We start from the raw sequence: 13,335 nt of genomic DNA, 5'->3' as shown, positions 1-13,335 counted from the left end.
ACCTATCTCCTACATTCTAGAAATCAGTCATTCAGACAGAACTGCAGTTCATTTAAGAATTATTTTTTTTAAATGTTCAAAGGAAAATACTGGTGAAAAAAAATATGTCTGTTAGCTTTCCATTTAGTTAGTCATTTGGCAAATTCATAGGTAGGATAGTAGCATTAGATACAGAAGCACCAATTACAGCAGTGGGGGATGTGAAATGAAGGTAGCTGAATTCCAAAAAGGAGAAGAGAAGAGTGATCTTCTAGCTTCCTTGATTTTCCTTCACAAATGTTAATGCTCCCATCCTCCCCAACACCTGCCACCCCATAATCCTACTCTGGGTTCATGAGTTTTCCTCAAGAAAGCCATTCAGCTCTCTGTAGGGATTTGGTTCTGATCCCAGAAGATGGTGGGAGTCAACTCATTTCAGCTGCCAAGTTCAGAAAAAAGCCATGCTTTCAATGACATTTTAGACATCTGGGGTCTGACCTCAACTTTTTTTACAGTGATGAAAGATATCACTAGACAAGATTCTCATTTCTCAGGAGAGAGACGGAAATCTGCCACAATACTTTGTGGGTACAGTCCCCCATGAGAGTCTTAGTATGTTGTGATTTTTTTCTTCAATTGAAAACATTAGCCATGTTAGCCTTGGTCAAATCCTCAAAAAAGGCTGGTGTATTGGAGTCTTGCCAATGTTACTGCCAAGAGTTCAAAGAGCTGCTTTTGTTGCCAGAGTAAAGGAAAATCTTAACCAAATATGACTAATAGACACATCTGCTCAATAGTTTTAATGCCCTCAGCGCTGTCAGGTTCTCTCCCACTGTGCCATATCACCAAAGACCCAAAACCTCCCTGGCACATGCTGGGTAGCTGTGGAACATGCTTCCTGAATGCAAAGGTTATGAAGAACCACATTTAGTAGTAGGTAATTTTCTCATAAGTTTCCAGCAACTCATGATAACTGCTTAGTTTGATACCAACATCACATAAAATGAACAAACTCACACTTGCTTCTATCTTCAGGAATTTAGTACTTAAGTCACCTGATTCACTTAAAATAAAGCTTCCTCAAATTTGGTCCCTCTGACAGCTAGAGTAACTCTTGCTAGTTGCACAGTTATGCACAGGAGCAGCCAGAAATATGTGTGTTTATGTCCTTATGAAAGAGAGGGGTCTAAAGCTGAATAGGAGATGCAGGCTATCTCTGAAGGTGCAGGAATGGACAGAGCCTCGGAAGGGGAGGATGTGATGAGAGAAGAGCCCAGGGTTCCGGTTGAGCCCACAAAGCATCCTAAGCAGGTAGAAGGAGGAAGGGGAACACAGAGCCATCCTAGGCCACATTGTGACATGGAGGACAAGAGCTGCACAGAGGCTACAAGCTAGAGACATGTTTGGAGAAGTGCTCACTGGCCACAGGGGCAGCAGTTGGCTTGGTTTCAGTGGCGTGACAAGCACAGAAGCAGGAGACTAAGGACACAGAATGCGAAACCTTGGAGTGGAAGGTACATCAACTCTTTGAGAGGCTGGCGAGTGAAGAGAAAAGTCTGAGGGGACCCAGAAGAGGCAGGCAGGGTCAACCGAGTGCAGTAACCTGAAGTGCATATTATTTTTGTAGCAAAACATTAAGAACACATTTCTAGCCAGTCTAGGTTAATTTAATGTGGAAAATAGTTGCATACCAAACAATATCGTTACATACTTCCGTTGTAAAATACTATATTAATATGAGGGAAAATGTGGTGAAACGGAATGAAATTAAATGACATTTAGCAAGCACTTTCACATATAGTTCTGTCATATAGCCTCTCATTCCTATGAGCCAGATCTTTTGGTTACTTCTAGTTTATGCATGTAAATCAGTTTCAGTTAGTCAGTGGTGGAAATGGAACTGTCTTCTGGCGCATCCCCTCCTTCCCTGTATTTTTCCTTTTTATACCAAATCAATTCTGCAATAGAAGAAGGAATGATTCAAATGTTCTTTTTACAAGATTTTTAATATAACCAGAAGCTTTTATGTAAACAGACCTTCATGCTGATAGATCCCACCACCATACCTTAGCTTTATCTCAAGAGTCTTAAATTACAACCAGCTAGCTTAGAATTACTCTTCTTTGTAATAGCAATCCCCACGACAAAACTTGTGTCGTTTCCCTCACTGTCCATTACAAGAGACAGCGGGAAGGAAAAGGCTGCTACTATAGAAATCCCTTCACTCCACTCCTGTGTTGCTCTTCCATGTGCCATCCATAAAGACAATTAATTTTCAAAGCCATTAGTCAGCTCTACACATCTTAAGACTGACATACACATTCCTGGCCTGCTAGAATAATCATATCAACGGTTTTTAATACCAAAAAAAAATCTAAAGTGAGATTTCTTATAAAGGATAATTAAGCAAGCTAATACAGTAATAAGTGGAATACACAATAAGAATATGTACTAAAATATCTACTTCATGCAATGCAGAACTGGTGTTTTAGGAGATTAACAATTATGATCGCCAGTCCTCTTCTGATTCTATAATACTCCACACAATCTTTTTTAAATTACTTTATTAACCTTTCCTCCTAGCACAGAAGTGCCCGATTATAGATAATATTTCAAAATCATCTGAGGTGTAAGTGTGTTTGATTTGCTCGGTAATTATTTGTCTACTTTATTACATTGGCCGAGCACACAAGCTCCTTGACCAGCTTTATTTCAAGTCCAGTTAAGAACAGGGTCACATCATTTTGTGGATCATTCCCTTTGGGCCCCCACATCCATGCAGTTTTCAATACTGGAGATAGGGACAATGCATGGAAACAGCACATTTTAAACACAGAGAAATCATTCCCTGACCTGTCATGTATGGATTCAGATTCAGAGCTTAATGGAGAGGATATTGTTCATGTGTGAAAGGAAGTATTTATTGGTGAGGACACTGGCCATTGAAGTCCAAACATACAAATGTCCACTGATGAAATCTAAAAACTTATTGTTAGGGGAGGCACCGAGTTCTACCTGCACTTAAACCGCAGGACCAAGCAGCCATCTAACTGAATGTATGCCAGCCTGGAGATGAGTTCTAACTTCGGTGGTCCCCACGGGATAATGGCCTTTGACCACACATTGGCCAATAAACTTCTCTCTCTTCTTCCTCATCTAGCTACCATTGTCAATACACCTTTACATTTCCTTTTTCATTTCTCTCTGCATGTCTGCTCTGGGTTTGCCTTGAATTCATAAGCACCTGTTTCTGGTGGTGGTGCCCTAGAAAATGATTCCTATCCCTCTAGGGCCCTATGCAGGTCTTTATACTTTGTCCCTCGTCATTCACACCACCCAGCATTCTATTTTGACCTGAATCCCAACCACATCTCTGGCATGGATTTTGACACACACTGGCGCCTAGGGATGAGGGAGGGGAGACACTAGGGAACTGCACAAGCCTAGTCCTCTCAACAGGGATCTGGAGGGAGAAGTAAAATCTGAAATTCGCACTGGGTTTTGCAGAAGGAAAGTTTGTCTGTTTCAGCTTTACAGCTCAGGGCAAATAAAACAGATACTTACATGTTCCTAAAGATGAAAATGCATTGAGATGAAACAGAGGGCAGGGATTATTCTTGAGGGCCACCACCAGGATAAAAGCACAAAGCCGAGAGGACTCTGTTTATTGTCCACAATCAACAAATTCTGCAATTTCCATATGTAGCAGGTTTTAGGGCTCTGTTAGTAATACAGGATTCGGCTGGTCAGCTCAGTCACCCATGGAATTACGGTGTAGGGTATAGATGCCAGTATTTTAGACCCAAACCGAGCATAAAAAACACAAAGTAAAATTCAGTGTCAGCACAAAGTTGACAGCGAATGATTATAACAGCTTCGAAGCTTGAAAAAGAGTGTAAATAACTAGGATCCCCTGCGGGCTCACTCAGCCTGCATACATAACAACCTTGATGGACAGCCTCCGTGGTAAAGTCGGGGAAAGAGGCACTGGGAGGATGCAAAAATTCCGCCAGCAAAGAGCCTTAACTGTCACCTTTCTGACTAAATCAGCTACTTTCATATTGGGAGAGAAACAGAGCAGTGGGCTTTGCCTTTGGAAGACCAATTGCCCCTATGCCTGGGAAACAGGAATGTTAATTATCGACTCTTCTGTGGTTACCAAGGCACGGCAACCCCACCAGCTTCTGCGCTTCATGGACACTTTTCTCCTTGATCTTTAATCCTTGGCGCTTTTAGTCCACAAAAGATTGTTATTCAGAACAACTATGCTCATTTATAGAAAGCAAAAATAAAGGCAAAAAAGAATAGTCTGCCATCCCCAACTGAACTGTTAACTTCCTGGATTGCTTTGACTGGAAATTTAATTTTCCTTTCTTTTTGTGAGCTTCTGTATGCCAATGTGAACACACATACCTGCATCCGACAAAGGATGGTTTTCAAGTACTGAAAAATGACAAGTACATCATGGCATGCGCCCTCCAGCCTGGCATAACAGATGCCAGTTTTTTGAGTACCGAGACACACCATCACTTGTACTTATAACCTCAAAGGAGAAAAGAAAGCAGCCAAGGTTTTCTGCACACACCTAGCTAGCACTCCACAGGTTTGTAATTCATTTACAAGATAATTAATCAATTAGCAAATGATCCCTTTCCCCTTTGTTATTTATGCTGCACAAGAATTGCATCTCCAAATGAAATGGCAGGCCACTCATACTGAAACTTTGCCCTTCAAACACATTGGTCTTATTTATCTGAATTGAGCAGATGCTTTACAGTGCCAGCCCATTCTAACTGGACTGTTTGCTATTAGAACCTGAGTAAGATTTAAGCTAAACAGAAGAACATAAATATGACAGCCTATAGACATTCATGATGATCAACTGTGCTGTATCATAGCCAGCCATTGCTACTTATTCATATAGGGAAAGAAGGAGGAAACACACTTGACATTGCTAAAAGGGGAACTAGTCGCTGAAAGGAAAGGTGAAGATGGGACTTATGGTTGTTGGCTCTAGTATACCTCTCCCAGGTCTTGAAATGCAATTAAACTGCTACATTATAGGCATTCTGTTTACTGGCACAACAATTTCCATTTCTTGAGCTCCATATTATACTTGGCACCTCTTTAGAAAGCAATGATATCAGACAGCTTTTGCTCAGGGACCCAGTGTTTCGGTTCTCCCAGATGCCCATCACTGCAAGTCCCTTCAGATGTCACTGTGATGTGAGTGCGGTCAAGAGAAAACACGACTGAGAAGCCTATACCTCTCAAAGCCTTGAATGCCTCCTTTACAAAACACACAGCTTGGACTATGTGCTTTTTTTTTTTTTTTCTTTTTTGTTTCCTCACACAGCTATCGTGGTAGGAATCTCTGCATCCTTCTATGTGTACACTTCTGACAGGGGGGATAATACAAAACATCTACCACTCCAGCCAGGGCGGGGATCTGAAATATTTTAGAAGCAGAGAGAAAAGTCCTAGAATCATATAAACATTTCACCAGCCAAATGAGGAGATTTTTCCTGTTGCTGTGATTTTAGGTCAATAATTACATATTAAATTATTCCTGTGTACACAGGACAACAAAAGTATTTGGGGGCATTTGTATGGTGAGAAAATGGGTCAGCAATGTAACACTGAACCCCAGGTGCGTCCATGGCTGAAAAATTCTGTCATCTACTGGTTCCAAGGAGGACTTCTGGGGCAGGCTCGAGCTACACACAATCACTCGCCAAGGCTTTAACAATATAAACAGCTACAAGGAACACTTCCTGAACCCTTCCTTCTGTTGAGAAAGGACTAAAGAAAAAAAAAAATGGTTTCAAAGGTACTGTGAAACTCAGCAAATGAGAAAATTAGAGAATGGTCATTATAATATAAATGAATACCCTTAAAAACAAACAAGCTAACCCCAAACCTTACTGTTCTCGTTATCTTTCTCATGAAAAGAATGGTCAAACGTACACAGAAGCCAATTCTACTTGTTAGCCATGCTGAGCAAAGCTGGATTTGTTCACTCACAGGAATAAAAAGCACAACAGTGAATCTTGAAAGCATTATTTCTTAACAGAATTAGCATAACCCTGCACATCAGAGTATTAAAATTTAAAAAGGATTTCAAACTGTCCTCATATCATCAGCGGAGTCATGTCACACATTTTTTTTTTATTGGTTCAGCAGGCTAGGTGTAATTGTATCAATATTTTAATGCTTGATGCATATTGCCTGTGATACATTGCTTGCATAAATAAAAAGCACCAATATTCAATTGCCAATGAAATAATCACACACTCTAGATCTTTATGATATCATGCATTATTTAATTACAATAATCAGAGTCCTTTTGAAGGTAAAACAAGATTAAAAAGGTTTTGTTTTATTGGATCTATATATTTGATTTAAACTTTACATGTTAGTTTTACATTAAGAATTTATAAGGCCCCAGTTCAAATGGTGCTATTATAAGAGTTTATTTCTTTTATAATTAGTGCAGTACTCTTAAAGTACTCTGACTATGAGAGATAATATTTCAGTATTTTAATGAGCTTTTTAAGTGTAATTGATGTAACAATCATTGAATTACACATTTCTACCTGAAGAATAATGAAGGAAACATTTTAATGAGAAATTTAATCATTATTAGCAAATGATCTACTAAACTGCCATTTGCTGACATTTAAAAGCTTAATAGCAGAAAACTGTATTTTCCTACATCTGCATCAACATTGATGGCGATTACTTTTCAGTTACTCTGATTTCCAGGTTAACTTCCTACCATCACTGATTTATTTATAACTTTGAGAAAAGTTTCCTTAACCCACAGTTGTCAGACCCTTCTAGAAAGTGTGGGGCTTGACACTTAGAGGGATAATTTAAATAAATTAGCCCCTTTTCCAGCCTTCAGCAGTTTTCAGCATAAAAGGGCTCTTTCTATGAGTATTCATGCTTGCATCAGCTTGATTTTGATGAATGCCCTGCAAATTCCCTGATAGTACCTCAGACAGAGATCTTAGACCTACGTCAACAAGAGTTTTAAAAGAGCCCTCATTTCCCGAGCACAACAGAATTCAAAGGAGGGCAGGTGTGAGCAAGAAGCACCCATTGGGCAGCGTTGCCAGCTCCTGGGCTGTCTCCTGTTGGGGGCCAAAGGGATGGAGATTAGAGTGGCCACATCATCGTGAAGTCCATAGCAATGTGTGTTGGGTACTACAGGAAACACAAAATTGACAGGATTCATGTACCTCATTGCAGCTCTGGAGAGTTGCAAGAGCTCAGTCTTCTAACTGAAGCGTTGGTGTTGGAGACAGCCCAGTCCTAGCCACACTGCAGGCTGGTTGGTGTAGGCACCCCAGGGCAAAGATGAGCACAGGGGTCCTGCTACACACACACAAAATCTTCAGATCTGACCAGCCATCATGTGCCTTGGCATTTTATTAAGGGCCAATTATTCCCAGAGCTCTTTAATGGACAGCACCTCTCTCATGTGTGGTATGATGTGAAGAGCTATGGAGAGGACAGAAAGGTGTTTAGGTAGAAATCTGCTATTCTGTATGCAATGCACAGTGAGAGCTTTCTTTTTGAAGATTTTAGTTGGAGTTGAGTTGGCCTCCTGGCAGTGAGTGGGCAGAGGGAGAAGACAGAAAAGGCCAGCACTTGACTCTAAATTGTTCCCTGGTGATCACTAAGGTCCCTTCACTCCAGACACACTAGATTTAACTCATTTGCCAAGTTTTTCTATCTTTCAATATTTCACAGCCCTTCTTTTCTCTCTTCATTTTCACTCTTACATGCTGTCATGGGCTGGATATTTGTGCCCTGCCCACAAAATCCTAATCCCCAAGTTTATGTGATTAGGAGGAAGGCTTTGGAGAGGTGTTTAGACTGTGATGGCAGAACCCCCTCCCCCCCACACACACACGAATGGCTTAGTGGCCTCCATAAAAGAGCATAGGGCACTCCTTTTAGCAATGTTTCCACCTGGTAAGGATACAAAGATCTGACACAACCACGATTGGAAAGATGGTTCTTACCAGGACCTCACCATGCTTGTGTACTGATCTCAGATTTCTCTGTGAGAAAGAAATGTCTATTGCTAATAAGCCACCCAATCTGAGACATCCCAAATCAACTAGGACATATGTGTTCATAAAGATCTTTGGAATTAAACAAAAACATCATTTTTATTTCTCTCATTACTGAGGGTGCTGCACCATATGATAAAGAACTTTCCAGAACACATTTTAGAGAGCTTGCTGAACTCTCTGGCCCTGACAGTTTGTGCTGGCACCAAAGCTGAGCGTCCAACATTGGACTCCCTAGGTCTTGCAAAGGCACAGGCGATCATATTAGCACACAATCTATTAGTTTTAAAGCACTTAAGAAATAATTGATAAAATATCTTTCAAGTAAAGAACAGAGTTGTAAGGATTCTTAGCTTAATTTAGCTTGGGTGGTGCTACGGCAAATCACTATTGATGTTATTTATTTTGGAATACAACCTAATGGCTAAAACTCAATTACAAGACTGACATATTATATTGGATTATATTTTAAAGTTTAATTCAGAAACCATCTGTGATCCTGTAGTGAGAAGCAACGTTGACCACTAATAAAATAGATCTCTTATGCTAATAGCAGAAATAATAATTGTAAAAGTCACTGACATGTTACTTGCAGAAAGAATACAGTATTTTGCTAACATTTATTATATTTATTTTTTTTTAAATTTTAAAGATTTGGATGTCAGTATATATTATATATTCCTAGTGATAGAAGATAGTTTTAGGAAACTTTCTATTAATTTAAAAATAAATGAACACTTTTTTTTTTTCCAGATTAACCTCCTTGTCAGAGGGAAATAAAAGAACAATGTCAAGGAAAATATAACTAAATTTCTGACTGGATATATGAAAGGTATTTTCAAACTAACTGTGTTAGCCTAATTAACTATTAGAAAGTTTTTTTTTTTTTTTTTGGCTTTCTACAGAATCAAAGTCTTATCTGTTCAATGGAACAATTTCACTAAGGTAGTTTCATGAAAAGACAAGTGAAACTTGCTCAGAGAAAGAATGTGAAACTATAATAAATAACACTAAGCCAAAGCAAGAAGAAGAAAAATTGAGTGTTTTCTAGAATGTGGGAAAACTTTGCCTTCTGAGAGGATTATACAGTATCTCAGGACAATAAACAGCTCTACTCAGATAGCAACTTAGTGATAAAGGGCAACTGCATGAATGATATGATAGTTCTGGATGCAATTTAATTCCTTCAAGAGTTACAGCAAATACTCTAATATTCAAAGATGCGCCATTAATGCAAAAAGGCATACAAATGGAAATAAGAGAAAACTAGAAAAAAATTAAGTCAAATAAAAGGTATAATTTGAACAAGAGCATCAGTATTCTTGTAAATATTTAATGCTTCTCTTTTCCCTAATCACCTCAATTTTATCTATTGTATTGGAATCCCCAATACTCTAACTCAACCAATTAGCAAACCAGACATAAACAAATATTACTTTAAGACTACATTTTTTTTCCATCTAACGATTGGAAAGCCTGAGATAAAAAAAAAAAAAAAAAAAAAAACACACTCTGAGAAGCCTAACAAGATGCCCAGTGGCAGGCTGCCGTCTACAAAGGTGGTCTGTGGCAAGTTCAACAGCTTCTGGATTTGATCCTAATTCAGAAGGCTCTACCAGTTGCACAAAAACTTATAAAAATCATCAGGATGAACATTTAGAGAAGTGATCTTCCCCTCCTCCTTCTATTCTTCAAGGAAATTTTTTCCACAAACTAAATATAAAATTCCTCTATTTAATCACTAAGGTAAATGAATCCAAGTAATTTCAAGTAAATTAGTCCAAGACTTTGAATCTACCTCAGTAGTGCATTATTCCAAGGTCTGGTAAAATATTTGACTTGTGTTTAACTACACCTTACACACACACACACACATAAATACACACATCCTAAATGCATGTTACTTACTCTACTTGGGATACACACAACCAATTTGTTTTTTGAGCAAACACCTGTCCATTTACAGCAAAAGATCATGATTCAGGCTTTCCAGATAACTCTTTATTTTCTTGTTCTCTGTTTCTGAACCATTATTTCCTCTCCACTTCACCTCTGCCGTCTCATGTCCTATGTTTCTGCAAAGCAAGCCCAAATTCCACATTTTCAGTGAAACATTTTGGTCATCTACAACTGGAAGGTAATTTCTCCATTTTGGAAAAGACCCTAATACAGATAGTATATACAATTTATGCACATGACACATTATTTATTGTCTTGTGCCAATCATTATTTTTAAAAATATAGATATTTTCTGTACAACCAGATTGTTGTACAGGTTGTATATTGTAGTTCGTAAGAGAAAGGGATCCATTCTCTGACTACACTGAGCAAATACGCCAACCTCAGTTTTCTCATTTAGATTTGTGAACAAGAAGAGGATGTTGCTCTGAGAATTAAATAAGAAAATGTTTGTGGCACGGTTCTTGCACATAGAATTGCCCTGGACAAGTTAGTCATCAGGGTGTTAGTTGCTACCTGTCCCCCAGAACTAAGCTCTGGACTTGGCATATAGCATCTTTCTGATTGTCATGCAAAGTCTAATTCCCTAAAATCTTTGTGGGCAAACTTGCCATTCCTAATTCTTAGCTCTCCCCGCAACTTTACTTCACCTTGATTTTATGTGATCTAGTATAGGCCTCTCACTCCACTGGCCAGATTATAGGCGTGAGAACCAATAGGAAGCTAAGGAATTGACAAATGTTCAACCTCCCTTTCATTCTTACTCTTGCCCAGGAATCAATCTAGGAAAGTGTATAAGCATGTTTAAAAAAACAAAAATCACCATCCTTTCCTAGATCTTAATATGTAAGCATTTTCAAAAGAATCACAAACACCAAGAGACTAAAAGCAAAACTTAGAGCCACCCAACCCTCATCTCTGCAAAAGCACAGAGAGCTCTAAGAACTGCACCATTCACTGTCCCTGGAAATTCCTCATTAATTAGTCATCATTTTATAGAGGATGCCTATTGAATCCTAACTTCTTTGATTAATACTAGGAGTTCCATTTGAGCCAAAAGTTGTCCTCAGATGATGATTTGGACACATGTATGTGTGTTTAAGCACTGATGGTACAAGTTTCTTTCCAAGATATTTACCAAAGTATCTGGCCCTGGGAAAGAGGAGATGTCTGTGTTGGAGCAGTGATCTCCATTAAAAGATGGGCTCTTCAGCTGCACCCCTGTACTTTGTGGCTACTTTATCGTAAGAGTCTCCTGTCACCTGTGCTTTTTTTGTGTGAAGTTTGGTCAAAAATGTTCTTTCCCTTTATTTTTCCTGTAGGTATCAGCTTAACTGTTACTTCCTTTCAATCTGAGGCAAGATGATTGTAACAGGACAGGAAAAAACAAGAACTACCTCCTCAAAGACACTAGCTTACTTAGGGTTCAAGACGTCAGCAGCAACAGTCACAATAGCCTTAGCTTTGCAGTGCAGTGACGGGGCAGATGCAGGTATTGGTTGTGTTGGCCTTCATGGGGAGGGGCCTCCAAGAAGAGAGGCTCTCCTGCCTCAGTGCCCTTTGTGAAGATATAGCAGCCCCCTAGACCTCATCCATGGGGAGGGGAGGGATGTCTTCACCAATAGATACCAGAGTTGTCACCTTTACAGAAACCAGGGATGAAGCACAGGCAATGGTCACAGAGGACAGGAAAGGAAAACATCTAAGAGGACTAGTTCAAGAAGCACAAAGTTAGGTGTTCTCTGGAAATTGCCAGCACCAAACTTGTCAGGAAGCCTAAGATAGCACAAAGCATATAGGGAAGCAAGCCAGGGAACTAGTCATTGGTGAGTGTTGCTGAGTTTCCTATCTTCCTCTGGACAGTCAAGGCCTGCGAGCCTTGAATTACATTGGGTGGAAAAGCAGCATGCTTGGAAATGTGGGGAGATGTGGTTCTGCTCGCCCTGGAGTGAAAATAGTAATTTTGAGCTAAAAAAAAGGTGCTCTTTTTCCTTTTTCAAGTCTGACATTCATTTCAACGTTAACAATCTAAAGCCTTTCAAAACATGGTGTGAGGACTTAATACTGTCTTTTGTAATTGCTGAAACTTTTATTGAAAAATGTTTGGTCCTAGCCTCCACAGATCACTCATACAAAAGTGAACGACACATTTAAAAGGCAAATGATCCTGTGAAATGTCAAGCCCAAGAACAATTTTGGAGCTGCAGTTGGTAAAAACTGACAAAAATAAGTATGGCATGTAAGCAGTAAAACTTTTCACCAAGTCCTCAAAACTTTGTACATGATTTTTGAAGCCTCATTGTTTATCTTTCATATCAAGTCATGGGTCTGTTAAAACCTGTGCCTATTTTTATGGCGTGGCTTTTGATCATAAGAGGTGGTCTCTAGGCAGCTTTAGCCCTAGGTATTACCAAATATAGTTGGGATTGTGGGGAACAAGGATAAAAAAAATTAGGACAGGTTCTCTAGAAGATTTTCTTACATTCCCCTTTTCTTCCCGAGACCACCAGCTGCTTATTTCTGGCAGATACACATAGATCATAAAGGCTGAGAAAGCACTAGCACATATGCATTCATAGTTCAGAAGCAAACTTTCAAATGCTGGGTCCTGGTTCTTTTTCACTAACAAGGCCTTAAGAGAGCAACAAGAATATCACTTCTGGAAAAAATGGAGTAAAAGTGACCACATTTACACTCTGCCTACAAAAGCTACAAACACCAGCCAATGATGATGGTTCCCCCAACACACCTGGATGTCAGACAATGAGCAGTGATCCCAAAGCAGTGGATTAAATGAGGTTAGCCCTACAACTGCCATCACCATGGGCTGTGGGACAATTTTCATGCCAAGGTACAGAAAGGGAGACTGCAGGTGGAGTCTAGATATTCCCCACAATTGAGGAGACAGGTGAGAGTGGGGGGCTGCAGACAAGGAAGATCCATGAGGCAGGGTATCATGCAGGAGGGGCTCTACAGTGTTTTTGTCCCTCTGTGACTATGCTGCAATACATAGCAAAGGGGAACCATAACTGCACAGTTATGGAGAACTGCTTATTTGACTTTGTTTTTGTTTGTTTGTTTGTTTGTTTTTTGCTATTGGTATTTTCCAGAAGCTATGGCTAGGATAATGTGTGTGGAGTGGAGAATACATTTTTGTTGAAGGTGAGAGAAGGGGAGAGGGAGAAATGAAAGGAGAAACAACGAAGTAGTAAAAACTAGAAATGTTAACTAGGTAATGAGGTGCAATGTGATTGTGGTAAGATAGGACATCAACTAAGATTTTAGCTCAGGCTAACATATATATATATATATA

This window comes from Condylura cristata, unplaced genomic scaffold (assembly GCF_000260355.1).
Source record: "Condylura cristata isolate star-nosed mole 26May11 unplaced genomic scaffold, ConCri1.0 scaffold00031, whole genome shotgun sequence".
Taxonomy (NCBI): domain Eukaryota; kingdom Metazoa; phylum Chordata; class Mammalia; order Eulipotyphla; family Talpidae; genus Condylura; species Condylura cristata.
Note: the sequence above shows the minus strand (reverse complement) of the source record.